The 13,922-nt window shown below is 33.8% G+C and overlaps 1 protein-coding gene across 11 annotated transcripts in view; it reads right to left on the bottom strand.

Annotated features, from left to right (window-relative positions):
* Positions 1-13,922, bottom strand: part of LOC120779428 (protein pangolin, isoforms A/H/I/S) — a 268,570-nt gene that overhangs the window by 79,111 nt on the left and 175,537 nt on the right. The window lies entirely within an intron of this gene.

Raw genomic sequence — 13,922 nt, 5'->3', positions numbered from 1 at the left:
CCACGGTTGTAGTGCCATGAAAGGAGAACAGTCTATGTTACGTTTCACGGCAGTAAAGACTTTAATATTCCAGCATTATAATCAAAATAATTTTTGAAAATTTGTACAGAGTACATGAACTTTTTATGCGTATGTACTGTACTACAACACATACAAGTTAACATATAAATCATAGGTAAAATTTATATTGAATCAACATACATATATATGTACATACATAAAGTTCTCCACAAAAAATAGGGGTGAACACATGAGAAAAACGAATCTTTTAATTTTCATTAACACATATTTTTTTTATTTTCAAATTTTTGCACAATGTAAATTACTAAAGATCTATTAATATTTTCACATTTCATATAATTCAATTAAATATAAACAAAATTTTATATCGTAGTCTAAAAAAAAAAAAAAAAAAGCTAGTTCCTCATAAAAATAGGAGTATTTTATGTACCACGGTTTTTTAACACAGCATCACATCTCCAAGGCATAGTCTATGAGATCCTGAAAACGTTTTATTGGTATTCCTTTCTAACCCTGTTTCACTTCACACCATAAATCTTTCGAATTCGTTAGTTTCTCTTCAGCTACTCTTTTCTTGATATTGGCTCACAGGTTTTCTATGAAGTTGAGGTCAGGAGATTAAGCAGGCCACCGAATAACGTCAACACCGTTGACCCTGAACCATTCTTTTGCGCACTTGCTAGTATGTTTAGGATCATTTCCTGTTGATATACCCCTACCAATGACATGTTCCATGAGGCTTTTGGTAACATCACCTCATCTAATATTTTGGCACATGCCCTTTGATCCATGACGCCTTTAATTAAGTAAAATGGACCAACACGACTATATGAAAAAACAACCCCATACCATGATTTTGGCGCCGCTTGAGTTAGGGGGACGCCGAACAAAGTCCCTAGAACCTGTGTTACCAAATAACTCAATTTTGGATTCGTCCGACCACAATATGTTTTTCCATTTAGCCACTCTCTTTTGCAAATTGTACATAGACTTCTGGCAAATAATTTTTTCTGCACCAAATGCTTACGAACAGTTTCAGTATTAACTGAAAAATTTAGTTCGTGACGGATGCTACTGCTTGATGTAACGGTATTAATATTCGTCTACGAGTTTCATTTTTATTTCTATAATTTAATGCAATTGAGGAGAGCGTTATACGGTTTCTCGGATCTCATTATAAGTTTTTCCTATTTTCCTAAATTTGTTTGTCATTTCCCGATTTTCCTCTGTAAAATGCTTTCTCTACCCATTGGTGAAAATCCCAATGATTAAAAAAAACAATAACTATTTAAAATTGCTGCTAGATTTTGAACCCATACTAACTTTTCTAATTTTCTGAATATTTTTTATGTTAAGGATTATTTTGAAAACGAAAGCCATCTTAAAAATATGGTATATAAATATAAATATATTCTATATGGAGTAAAGTCAGACCGATGACCAGTGGTCAGTCTTGTATGGAATCAGCGGCCAAACATAAAAGTGAAACTTTTGCCAAAGCCTTTTAAAATGTCCCTCTCTCGTTTATAACTCCGCCAACAAACATTTGATAAAAATGAGAAAATGATAAAATGATAAAATTAAAACCAAGCCTCAAGTATATATGACAAAAAAACATAAAATATAAAAAAATTTACACGTATATAGATACATACATACACGTAAATACAAAAAATTATGAAAAATAACACACATAAAATGATATGTCTGGTAGAATAACATGAATAACGAAGAGAGGACCAAAAGGTTGCTGCTGAAATCAAAAGCATCGACTTAGAAAACATTAACTAATAACAACTTGACTCATTTGAGGGCGAGACAGGGATCACAACTTTTTGTATACCTGAAATCGATGTATAAAGTAAAACATATCACTCAAAAGGGCACATATAAAACAATAGTTTTAAAATAATATATAACAACATCTTTTTATATAAAAACCACTATGTTATATAACATATACCTTTCTTCTCAATATTCTTTACGATTTATGGCGATTAAACATGATTTTATATTGCAATTTAATTTATTATAAGATATACTTTTTAAGCTATTTTCACTGCACAGTCCGCGTGTTTCTATTGTCTCACTTCTCTCGCTTTTCGTAGCGCGTAGGAATGGGATAGAGAAAAATTGTATTTACCGTTAGCTTTACTGGTTTTTTAAGAAATAGTTTTGTACAAACAGTGGTAAATTTCAAACTTTTATCTTTTTATTTTTGGCCTATGAAATCGACCAGTGTGCGATGTTTAAAAATTTATAATATCAATTAAATGGTGACTAAGTCACAAAGATACACTGTTATTAGAAAAATGTGTTCTTTCAATAAAATACCTCCACATTGGCCGGTATTTGTGGTTTAAAGTCAACTGAAAGTAATTCTAGGTATGCATTGTATATGGGGTTAAAGGTACTATTGGCCGATTGAACTCATTTTCGACAAAAGATTGTATTATTCTCAAGAAAACATTTCACCCGAATTTCAGTAACCCATCACACATATTGACTGAAATTTCCTTCCAACCCACTTGATTCCAAATATCTGGAAGCACTTTTTTTGCAAAATTTTATCCGAATATAATAATCTTTATATATAAAAATTACGTGTCACGTTGTTTGTGATGGACTTCTAAACTACTGTGTCCATAAATAAAAAATACAGTGGAAGCTCTATTAAATCGACGCTATATTAAGCGCTCATCTCCATTAACCGGTCCCACAATTTGCTGATGTTTATTTAGTACAATCCATTAAGCGGACAACTCTATTAACTGGGCTGGTAACCAGACATTGAGAAAGCAGCCTTAAATTCGTTATTTTTTCCAATGAAATTTTTTTGCAGGAACATACTCAAAATTAAATTTCAAGTACAATCTCTTGGATTCGTATACCGACAAAAACGTTTTCGCCTTTATACGTAAATAAAATTTTCACTGTATTGAATAGCGTATATGAATCTATATACATATATGTACATATAAAAGAAAGTGACGTTAGTTACTACGCTTATAACTGGAGAACGCCTGGACCGATTTTGGTGATTACCACCAATTCGGACAGGTCTCCGCCCAAACAAGAAGAATACTTAAGAAAATTCTGGAAAATTTTCCAAAAAAAAATTATGAAGAAAATAAATTTTCAAATACGATTTTAAAAAGGAAATAAAAACGAACATGATTTTAAATGCTGGCGCATAACTCAAAAACGCCTAGATCAATTTTGCCAATTCTTTTTTTAAAATGTTCGTTGAGGCTCAAGGATGGTTCGAATAATTGCCGGAAAACCCCTAAAAAAAGCCCTTTTTTCCCATACAAACGAATGAATGCTGTTAGTAAAGCTAATGCTCGAGAACAGCTGAACTAATCTTGATAAAATTTTCAGACGTTGTTCGCTGTGGATCGAGGAAAGTTTAGAATCAAAAAAACCGTATGCTTTTCGTGAGGAAAAGTCGAAAAGTTGGACAATTCCAAAAAAAATACTTTTTTTTCATACAAAATTGCTTTTCTCAACTTTTTTCCCTTTGTTTTTCAATTGTCAAATTTCTTGTTTGCTTTCTTTATTCCGGTTATTCAAAAAAATTATTGAAATTTATTCCGTGAAAACGTTATGTGTGTTTCACACAAAGTGTTCAATTACAGATCGAAATTTGTTACGATGCCACGAAGAGGTCGCGTTCGTTTTGGCATCAACATAAGTATGTATATTGACAGCCCATGGCACATGACCGATGAGATGACATACGAATGAAATTATGGATCGCGGGCAATCAGCAAGCGATCGTCACGATGTCAGAGGACAACTTTTCAAACAACAGTTGCGATGTTTTGTAAACTTTATCTTAAAGCAACGTATATGTGGTGCTGTTAGATGCTGCATGTACTCTGTTGAGTGGCAAAAGAGAGGTTTGCCGCACGCACATATTCTTCTTTGGATGGTGGATAGTGGTTACACCAAATCAAATTGATGAAATCATTTCTGCGGAAATTCCTGATCCTGAGATAGAAGCAGAATTATACGAAACCTATATGGTTCATGTACCTTACGGACATCACAATACCACTTCTGTTTGTATGTCTGACAATAAATGTACGAAACACTATCCAGGTGCTTTTCTTTCGGAAACACAAACTAGAAATGATAGATATCCAATGTATCAGCGTCGCTCACCAGATGACAATGGCAGAACATTTACCATTCAATTTAGAGGCGTGAATATCGAAGTTAACAACACATCGAAGTCGACAACATATGGATCGTCCCATATTCGCCACTGTTGTTGTTTCATCAAACATAATAATTTTTTTCCATTGAGTTATAAAATTCATAAGAAATAAAAAATTTTCCCAAAAATAATCAAACTTTAACTCTTAATATTTTTTAAACGTTTGGGTTTACGAAAAAATTGTAATTGACCTTTTTTGTAGAGCATTCAATTTCCTACAAAGTCTAAGGAACAAGATAATTTTTCAAGTAGTTGGAAGCGAGATATAAATTTTCTATCTGATAATAAGAAAAAATAAAAAAACTGTATGTAGAAGGACCTTCCCGTTATAATTAAAAACTCATGTTTAGAGGGGCTTTCTTAGAGGTGTCTAGGAACCTATTTTTCCGAGTAACAAACGAAAAAAAAAAATTTTTTTTTGAATCACTCTAATATGTACATACATATGTATATATGTATTTTGTACATTTTCCCAATGTGACAAAGGATCGTCAGGGTTATGTCGTATTATGTATTTGGTTGAAATCGGTAGAGCGCTGCCACGCTCATTGTCCAATTTGGACAGGGTACAAACAAAAACAGCAAGTAACAAGTAAGGAAGGGCTAAGTACGGGTGTCACCGAACATTTTATGCGCTCGCATGATAAAGTGATAATCGAGATTTCATTATCCGTCATTTACATATTTTTTTATTTTGCTGTAAAAATAATTAGATTAGATCAATTTGTGTACTTTGAGTATTGAATTGTATTTTCATTTCCTAATGTATATATTATATAGAGAAGGCATCAGATGGAATTCAAAATAGCGTTATATTGGAAGAAGGCGTGGTTGTGAACCGATTTCACCTATGTTTCGTACATGTCATAAGGGTGTTAAGAAAATATTATATATCGAATTTCATTGAAATCGGTAGAGTAGTTCCTGAGATATGGTTTTTGGTCCATAAGTGGGCGACGCCACGCCCATTTTCAATTTAAAAAACAAAAGCCTGGGTGCATCTTCCTTCTGCCATTTCTTCCGTAAGATTAAGTGTTTCTGACGTATTTTGTTAGTTGGTTAACGCACTTTTAGTGATTTTCAACATAACCTTTGTATGGGAGGTGGGCGTGGTTATTATCTGATTTCTTCCATTTTTGAATTGTGTATGGAACTGCCTGAAGGAAAGGACTCTTTAGAGTTTGGTTGACATAGCTATAGTAGTTTCCGAGATATGTACAAAAAACTTAGTAGGGGGCGGGGCCACTCCCGCTTTTCCAAAAAAATTACGTCCAAATATGCCCCTCCTTAATGCGATCCTTTGTGCCAAATTTCACTTTCATATCTTTATTTATGGCTTAGTTATGACACTTTATAGGTTTTCGGTTTTCGCCATTTTGTGGGCGTGGCAGTGGGCCGATTTTGCCCATCTTCAAACTTAACCTTCTTATGGAGCCAGGAAATACGTGTTCATTATGATATCTCAATTTTTACTCAAGTTACAGCTTGCACGGACGGACAGACAGACATCCGGATTTCAACTCTACTCGTCACCCAGATCACTTTGGTATATGTATATAACCCTATATCTGACTCTTTTAGTTTTAGGACTTACAAACAACCGTTATGTGAACAAAACTATAATACTCTCCTTAGCAACTTTGTTGCGAGAGTATAAAAAAGGAATAAATTCGGATACAGCCAAACATTGTATGCTTTTGCGATCCATAAAAATTAAAGGCATGAAAATATTCATTGGAAGCAACTTTATAATAGAAAATGGTGAATCAATTTGGTAACCTAATAATAATACTCTAATGATTACCCTCCTCCCGCTCAACCGAATGAGCCGAGTCATGACATAACAAGTGAGGAAGGGCTGAGTTGGGTGTAATAAATCGTACAATGCCGAGAAACATGAATACCAAGTTTCATTAAGATATCTCAATTTTTACTCAAGTCACAGCTTACACAGACAAATACATAGTTATATATACTAGTATAACACCATATCTACCTTTCTATGCTCTATAGCAATATATTGCAAGAGTGTGCAAATAGAGTGTTTCAAACGTAGAGATCTAAAACTGCTACAGAAAGAAAATTTTCAACAGGTAAGATTTAATATTACTTTATAATAAATTATTATTTCGAAAAGTCTATCATATAAATCAAATGTACTTGAATGAGAATTAAAGTTATCTCATATGCGGTGGAAAGGTCTATTTAGTTAAAAATTTGATTTACAATGTCTGAACATTAAGAGTCTAAACTGCCTCGTAAAGCGAGCCGGTATATTAAATTTAAGCCGAACGAAATAATTATAAACCCACTTTGATTATGAATTATATTTTCAATATTTAAGAGAAAAATAAAATGTTTAATAAGATGTATGACCTCCATTGTTAGCAATAACTTCTTCCAATCGTCTGGGCATAGAATTAATTAAATGATGGATACGGTTTGATCAATTGTTCCCCATATTTCAACGATAGCATTTGATCAATTGTTTCCCATATTTCAACGATAGCATTTCTTAGACATTTTGTGTTATCAAATTGCCGTCCCTTTTCGAAAACCTTGGTTACCAACACGGACCAAAGGTTTGCAATAGGGTTTACGTCGGAACTAATTGCAGGCCAACCGAAAAATTTAATATTCCGAGCCAGCAAGAAATCAACTTTCTTCTTGGAACGATGTATCGCTGCATTGTCTTGCTGGAAAATGAACTAATTTCCAACAAATTCATCTCCGAAATCAATAAGAACTTCATCCAGTAATTTAATGTAGCATACCGAGTCCATTTTTGTTGTTACAAAGCAAACTGGAGTTTTCCCCCTGTAAGTTATCCCAGCCCAAGCCATGAGTGATCCGCCACCAAAATTTCATCACTTACATTTCTGCTTAGTAGACTCTATGGGCTTCCAATATTTTTGGAGACCATCGGGGCCATCTAAATTGATTTTTTTTTCGTCAGAATAAATGACGGTTTTCCACTCGTCGTCCCAAAAGCGATATTTTTCGTCGAAACGAAGCCTGGCTAATTTGTGTTTTTCGGACAATGGCGGTTTGGCGCGTTTTTCGTCATAAATACAACATAATTCACATTTAAGTATTTGTTGTACTCGTCGTACTCCTACTTCCAAATTAACTTGCTCTTTTATTTGTCTCGCACTTATATTTTCCTGCAAGATAAGTCGTTTAATGCTACGTTTTTGCCTTTCGTTCACTTTTGGAGGCCTCCCACTTCTCTTATTTTTTCCATAATTGGTCCCTAATCTTAAAATATTTCTTACAATATCCTTCGAACTATTTAATCGTCTTGAAATGTCTCGATTTGACAAACCCTCTTCATGATATGCCATAATTTTCCTTTCTCTTCTTCTGTCAAAGCTTTTCCGCTTGGCATTCTTTACGATTTCGAGAAAAATTTAAAAAATTTATGAAATTAATTAGCTAATTAAATTATTTATGCAACAATAATTAATAACTCACATCTAGTCTTATTTGCCACAACTAAAATAATAATGGAAACAAATAAGCGCCCTCGGGCTTTATAAATATTTCGTTTAGAGATAACGGTTCTTGCTAAATATTCACCGCCTACTGCGATTAAAATATTAAATGAATATGAAATAATTCAAATGTCATCCCGTAAATTTAAAATATAGAATCTGTGGACGCTTACACCAATTTTTCTAAGAAAAATATGAAATTTGACGGTGGCTTTATACATATTTCGCTGGGTGTATCTATGTATGTAGATATTTAGAAGAGAAGGAGAAATTTTGAATGTATGTTCCTCATACACTCCGCAACAACTGGACCGATTTCAAAGAAATTTTAGGACGATCTTCAGGAGTGTTCCTGTAAAGTTTAGTGGCGATAGGAATTTTTTTAAGTTTTTAAATAAACGTACGCTGACGCTTACTTCACCTTGCCCCACGAAAATAATATTTCAAACTCTTCACTTTTGCTTTCAACAATTAGAACGAAGCAGATGAACGATCATATGCAAAGAGAGGTCAGGGGAAATAAAGCATTATTATAATAGATAAAAACTCCTTCGTTGAAACGCTTCTATCCATGAAAGTATCTGACAAAACGTCGTGAAGTTGATAAATTATCTATGAATCGAAATCTCGAGACGATGTCGGCTATGGTAGCACTTTTGTTCATTGTGCTTTATTATTGAAAATTGACTTATGATCTTTTGAATAAAAATCAATTGTATATAAATTTTATAATTTAATTCCAAATATAGAAGAAAAAAAAAATAAATAAATAAAATGAGAGCCACGCTGCCAATTTTATTTTTCTGAAGTGAACATCAGAGAATTCTTCAATTTCTGGGCAACGTGCAAATACGGGGAGATGGAATGATTTCCATTTTACAGACTCTTTTTCAGTTTTATTATATAAATTTCATGCCGTTGTAATATGAAATACTTCGAAAATATGTGGAGCTTGATCAAATCTTGTTGGTCAATGATGGTGCGTGTGCGCTTCTTTTTGTGGCTGGCGCGAATGTTTGATTTTTTACAAATGTCATATCGAGGGACTACGTACATGCACATGCGCATGCGCATGAAGGAAACGCAATTTATTTACATACAAATTGGTCATTTGAAACAAATAAGAAATGTTAGCTATTTGAGTTTACAGATTATATTATTAAGGGGGTATCCTAATGTAATCACTTCGAAAAATCGATTTTTTTTATAATATATTTTGACAGTAAAACCTATTGAAAACATGCTGTGTAAAATTCAGACCGAAATTCATAGTATTTGATAAGTTACAGTTCATAGTCGCCGACGTGTCGTAAGCGACTGTCTACCAGGCGCCATGACAAGTCTGCAGCTGCTACGTTTCTAAACGCATTTTTCTCGAACCATCATTTTCTGAAACTGTCATGATTCTAAAAAAAAGTATTCAATCGATTGCTTTAAAATTTACATACTATGTTCTTCTACTCATTTATAGTTATCGTTCCTACCAGAATTGTTTATTTTCGAAAATATTTTGATATTTTTTTAAACGATTTTCAACGAAAAAAACAAGATTTTCGTGACTTTTTTTTGAAGTTCGACATTTCTTTTTTAATGAGATTGATTATATTTGGTAGGGATGATAGCCGCCGAATTACTGAATAATAATCCATTCGATTTTTATTTCAGACAATATGAACAGCCGCTATCACCATGACCAGTGAACTACTTTTTTTGTTGGGGACTATTTTGATTTAAAAAGAAATGTTTTAAAAATGAAAAAAACGAAAAAAATTTCTTTTCAAAATACAAATAAAAACATATTAAAAAATTAAAATGATTGAATTTTGTTGTCGCATAAAAAAACTTTCCTAAAAAGTGGTAAAATGTATGCGTTCACATGAGAGTACCCCCTTAAGGGTATGGAAATGAAAAGCTATGCATTTTAAATGTCTTAAAACTAATGGTACTTCTTTTGACTGTCACTAAGGGATATCATTTTCATTGATCTTTGTTTAGCAGGTTTATAATTAAGCGCATTGAAGTTTATAACTAACATGCGTATACATGTATTCCAAGAGTAAATGGCAAATTAAAAAAACATTAGTTCATATACATATGTATACATGTATTCCAAAATAAAGCCCGGCGAAGCAGCGGGCTGGGTATGCTATAATATGTACTTACTTTATCCGACTACGCTTTGCTGTGTCTATGGTACACATATTTTACAAGGTTCGTTCCAAAGCAAACAGGACGTGATCACCGGAAATTCCATCGAAACTGTGCGTGAATTCATCAAAAATCAGACGAAATCATCATTGAAATTCATGGAAATGGAATTGAACATCTTCAAAACATCGATTTATCGCATTTTGACCGAACATTTGAGCTTACGCAAGGTGTGTGCACGGTTTGTTCCGCACAAATTGACTGACGACCAAAAATTGCTCAGAATCCAACATTCGAAGGACGATTATTTGACCACAAATCACTATTCAACCATTAACCACTCCCCGTATTCACCTGATATGGCACCGTGTGACTTCTTCCTTTTCGGAAAAATGCATTTGCCCATGAAAGGATAGAGTTATGCAGACGTAGAGGCCATTCAAAAGGCTTGTACCGACATACTGGCGGCCATACCGGCCAACGAGCTAAAACACTCGTTCGACATGCTTTTGAACCATGCAAAAAGCTGTATTAAAGCAGAAGGAGACTATTTTGAATAAAATAAATTGATTTTGTCGAAAAAAGCATTTGTTCTGTTGTTTTTAAGTCCTGTTTACTTGGGAACGTACCTTGAAATATACTATACACTACAGTAAAAAAAATTTTATTAAAGAACAAAAGCGTTACCCTAATTGACGCTTTAAGAATCCAAGCGATTTTACTTGAGGTTTAATTTTGAAAATGATGATACAAATGTTTGTCGATTAAAAAATAGTGTGCTTTCCATTTGGCATTTTACTGAAAATTTCTTTTTTTTATTATGAAGAACTAAAATAATAATGGTGGATATATGAGAGAAAGAGATGCGTATAAGACGCAAAGCTTTATTCCTAACATATTGACCGAAAGTCCGCCCGAAAATCATTATATTGCGAAAAAGCTAGAAGTATACCTGAACTGATCTCACTTAATTTTAATATTAATATTATTAGTCATCACTTAACTCCTTCCAGTATATCTCAAAAATTTACCGATCAGAAAAATCCATAGAAATGATGTATCAGTATCTGGTGGCTTAAAAAGGTGTACTACCACTAATTTATATGAGAGAAGAAACAATAGTTGTGTTAAGTTTTATTTTGATAGCTTCTATTTTAAGGGAAAGTTGGAGTGATTGAATTCCGATTTCACCCCTCTTAAAATCTAAACATAAGGATGTTAAGAGGCACTGAAGTAATTTGGAGGAATGCTGTCGAGTTGACAGTCCTTGGCCGGAAAAAAATCCGGGTGCGTTCCGGTTACGTAGACCCAACTGTCGGCGGAACAGTGTCTGCTATGTAATCCTTGTTGTTAAATGTAATGTTTTCCTCCATTTTTCATTAGGCATTTATCGCATTTTTAGTAGGTTAAAATTATTCGCACTGCGTCATGAAATGTTAGAAAGAAATGTGTTCACCAAATATTGCATACATAGGTAGGTAGGTAGGTAGGAGTGCAGCCCTATCGGGCTCAATTAGCACTTGATGTGCCATTTTGATACACTTTTCGTAGAACCACTGCTATTACGTTTCACCTTCTCTCTCAAACCATTTTGAGGTTTCGATGAAACTACTTATGTCCGATATGCTTTTGGTGGAAATCCATTCAAGATTTGGTGCTTGGTGGATTCCGAGTGTTTTGTGTCGGATCTGTGCTAGAGCTGGGCATTCGCAGAGAAAGTGGAAAATTGTTTCCTTGTTCCCTGCTACTCCGCAGCCACGGCAGATATCGTTGTAGGGCAATCCCATTTTGGACGCATGTTCCCCAAATGGCCAGTGCCCTGTTGTGGTAGCTGTTATTCTGTAAATACTTTTTCTTGACCTATTTAATAAATCATTTGTTCTTTTCCTGTCATATGTTGGCCATAATTGTTTAGTTATGACGCATTTTGTAATGTTTTTCCACCTGTTGTTTGCAATTTGCTGAAATTGTCTATTGATCTCTCCTTTTATCGATCCTAGCGGGCTTGGTATTAGCTCCGCCATGGATTCATTGAGGAAAGCTCCTGCCTTTGCCAACTCGTCTGCTTTTTCGTTACCGAATACATACATATGTATATAAAATTTACCGATTGTGGTAACCAAAGTGCCATTCTGTGATCCCATTTTGTGGCTTAAATTGTAGCACTCTATGGCATATTTGTTCAATTAACAGCATTTTGTATGCGATTGTTTTCATATGCAATACCAACCTCGATAAGATTTATAGCAGAACCAGTCAAAAACGCTACTCCCTTCCTTCCTTTTCCTTCCTTAGCGAGCAAAATGTGTTAAAAGTTGAGCCCGTGGTAAAAACGCAGAAATCAGCCATCTTTGTTTGTTTTCATTTGAACAATGTTGCCATTGCTAATACGCACATATAGTTTTGTACACATCTAAGTTTTCAATTACAATTTTTTATAATATACATAAAATATCAAAATTGAAAACAAACTATTAAAAATAGTTTATAAATAATAGCATTCGACTCTGATTTTGAGTTATTTTAAGAAAATTTCAAACATATTGAACAGATTGAATCATAAAAGTTGATAAATATTACAGTATATCGATATTGGCAACCATGGGTTGTGAGAGAGCAATCAGCTGCCACGTTTCTACGGCAAAAATCCAAATGCCGCAAATTCTTAGGGCATCCTACGTCAAAGAGAGAAGGGAGTAGCGTTTTTCACTGTTCACTTACATTGCGCGCCCATAAGATAGGTCGTATCAGCTGAGTCGGGCTACGATTCTACGCTCTCCACTGTTTGTGCTATTAGACGTTCAGTATGGGTGCGTTCGAGCTACATATGTACGTAATAATAACAGCAGTAAACTAGCTCTATTGTAGTGATGTCGGAAATGGAATAAAGTATCGATATATATTGTATCGGTAATTTTTGAATATATCGATATCGATATTTTTATTTAAAAATATCAATATATCGGTATGATATGAAAAAAAAAAATATTTGGCCTAATCTACTTTAATCATCCTACATTACTAGATAAATACTAATCAATATACATAATTTTTAATAAATCAAGAATAACAATTAAAATATTAATTATTTATTAATCAAACCAATATTTATCTGACACCGACATAAGAAAAACTCTTTGATTTACGTGCTTGGCTGTAAGCCGATTTCTGTTACTGCGAGATTCACAGCAGATGCCAGTCTCTGTGAGGAAACCGAGGACGCAGGCGATATCAAATACTTTAGAGCTATGTCGGAAAGGACTGGGGTAAAATGACGACAATCAAACCAGAATTTTGTAGGATTCTCTTTTCTGGGTATTATAGGCTGATCTAGATATTGCTTTAGTTCGCTAGGCATACCAACACTGGTTGAAGTTGAAAGTAAAAAGTTTGCTGAAGCTGCAGCAATATCTATCATAATTTTTTCATGACCGGACCACAACGACAGCGAAGAATTTTCTGAATTTGGAATTATGTTAGTGGGAGTGGGTCTGAGTTCAGGCGAAAGTTGTCCTTGACGTCTATGTTCTAAAGGTATTTCTTTTGACAGTGCGGTTATTACAGTGGAAACAGCTAGAACTGAACTAAATGAATACGCTTAAAGCGTGGGTCTAAAATTGTTGCTTTGGCCAGATGTAAATGTCGCACTAGTGGTTCTAGTTGGGCAATAACTAAGTTTAGCAAACTCTTCTGAACAGCAATACCAAATTTGGTGAAAGACACTGACACTGAAATGACATTTACACTTGAGTTGCACAAGTTGGCAACTTAAAAGCCAACTTTAGTACTAAATTAAACAGCAAGAAATCAAGTCGACCATAAAAAAAAGTTGAAAAATGTTAGTATAAAAAAGGATTTAGAATTTTTTGATCATAAAAATAACGATTTTTATAACTTTTCAATACTTGTAATATTATATCGATACCTCGATATATCGAAACAATAAATATCGCTCAAAAATATCGCTACATTGAAAAAATTATATCGATATATCAATGTATGGATATTTTTTCGACAAGCCTACTCTGTTGCATATT

Source organism: Bactrocera tryoni, unplaced genomic scaffold, assembly GCF_016617805.1.
Source record: "Bactrocera tryoni isolate S06 unplaced genomic scaffold, CSIRO_BtryS06_freeze2 scaffold_11, whole genome shotgun sequence".
Taxonomy (NCBI): domain Eukaryota; kingdom Metazoa; phylum Arthropoda; class Insecta; order Diptera; family Tephritidae; genus Bactrocera; species Bactrocera tryoni.
Note: the sequence above shows the minus strand (reverse complement) of the source record. Positions and strands in the feature narration are given on the sequence as shown.